This window comes from Ovis canadensis, chromosome 22 (genome assembly GCF_042477335.2).
Source record: "Ovis canadensis isolate MfBH-ARS-UI-01 breed Bighorn chromosome 22, ARS-UI_OviCan_v2, whole genome shotgun sequence".
In the NCBI taxonomy this organism is placed as follows: domain Eukaryota; kingdom Metazoa; phylum Chordata; class Mammalia; order Artiodactyla; family Bovidae; genus Ovis; species Ovis canadensis.
The window spans coordinates 66,824,451-66,825,930 of record NC_091266.1 but is presented as its reverse complement, the minus strand read 5'-3'; positions in this window follow the sequence as shown (position 1 = coordinate 66,825,930).

The following is a 1,480-nucleotide window of genomic DNA, read 5'->3' as shown; positions in this document are numbered from 1 at the left end:
GTTATTGATCAAGTTTTAAATGACGGCAAGTTTTTACTAGATCAGTGTAAAGTGCTGCATGCGAAACAGCGTGGAATTTAATTTATAAGACGTGACTTCGAGGCTTCTTGAGACAGAAGTGTGAATGTTGCTCAGTCGTGTCCGACGCTGCGCCCCCTGCACGGCAGCGCGCCGGGCCGCCCGGCCCTGCACCGTCGCGGGGACCCCCAGCCTCACCGCGCCGGGCCTGGCTTTCCCTGCCCAGCCCGAGCCTCACCTGCGCGCGCCGCCCTTCCGGCCCCGCCCGGAATTCCGGTCCCACAGGCGCTTCCGGCGCCGTCGCCCGGCAACGGCCGGCAGCTGCCCGCGCCGCGCCGGGGGCCCGCATGCTGGGCGCCGCCAGGCCGCGCCGCCCCGGCCCCGCCGCCGCCGCCGCCGCCCGGCGCCCTCCGCGGCCTCTACGCCCGGCTGGACGCGCTGCCGGTCGGCCGCCGCAAGCGCCACCTGGCCCGGGACTTTAGCGACGGCGGTGAGGGCCCGGGGGCCGGGGGGCCCTGCCTGGGGGTCCAGGCCGAGAGCCCAGCGCTCGTCCTCCTCGGCCAGCGGGAGCCGCGGGGCCTGGTTGGCGGGACGGCCAGGCGAAGGCCCCCGCGCCCTGGGCTCCCTGCGAAGCCGGGGCGTCCAGGCCCCCGGAGAGGGGCGGGAGGGCCGCTGCCTCGATGGCCCTGGGGGGAGGAGTGGGGCGGCAAGGGTGGGGGGCAGGAGTTCCTCACGCCCCACCCCCGCCTGCCCTGGGGGGTCCCCTAGCAGCTCCTCGGAGCCCGCTGGCCCTCACGGTCCTCCCGCCGGGGCGCCCACACCCTGCGGGGGCTCCCCGGGACCCCCCTCTATCCTCCTCCGTGTGGAGGCCCTGGGGGACGAATGCTGCAAACATCCGGGGGCCCTGGGCCCACCCCACACCCCTGCCCGCCGCGCCCCAGTGATGCTGGCGGAGGTCGTGAAGCTCTTTCGCCCGCGGCTGGTGGTCCCCACCTGCAGCAGCGGCCAGAAGCGCAGCAACTGGAACGTTCTCAACAGGCAGGGCTCCGAGCGGGGCTTTCCGCCCCGCCTTGCCTGCGGGGCCCACTCCTCGCTCCGCGAGGCTGGCCTGCGTCGGCGGCCCCCACGCTGGGGACAGGTTCTCAGGCTGCATCCCTGCCGCGGGCTTCCCTGACACACTGTCCAGTTCCACTTGAGGCTCCTGGGGGCTCCCCACCAAGAGGCCAGCAACAGTCAGCTTGAGACACGCTCTGCAGGGCGTTATCCTGCCTGCTGACCTCGCCTCTCAGGCACTCACCCACCAAAAATTCTGGGTGCCCGACTGCTCAGGCCCAGCAGACACAGCAGTAAATGGGCCCAGCTAGTCGAGAGGGAAGACAGATAAGTGAGGAGACGGGGCCGGTGTCAGTTGTGACAAGTCACGTGAGGACACAGGCAGGACCACAGGAAGTGACAGCAAGCG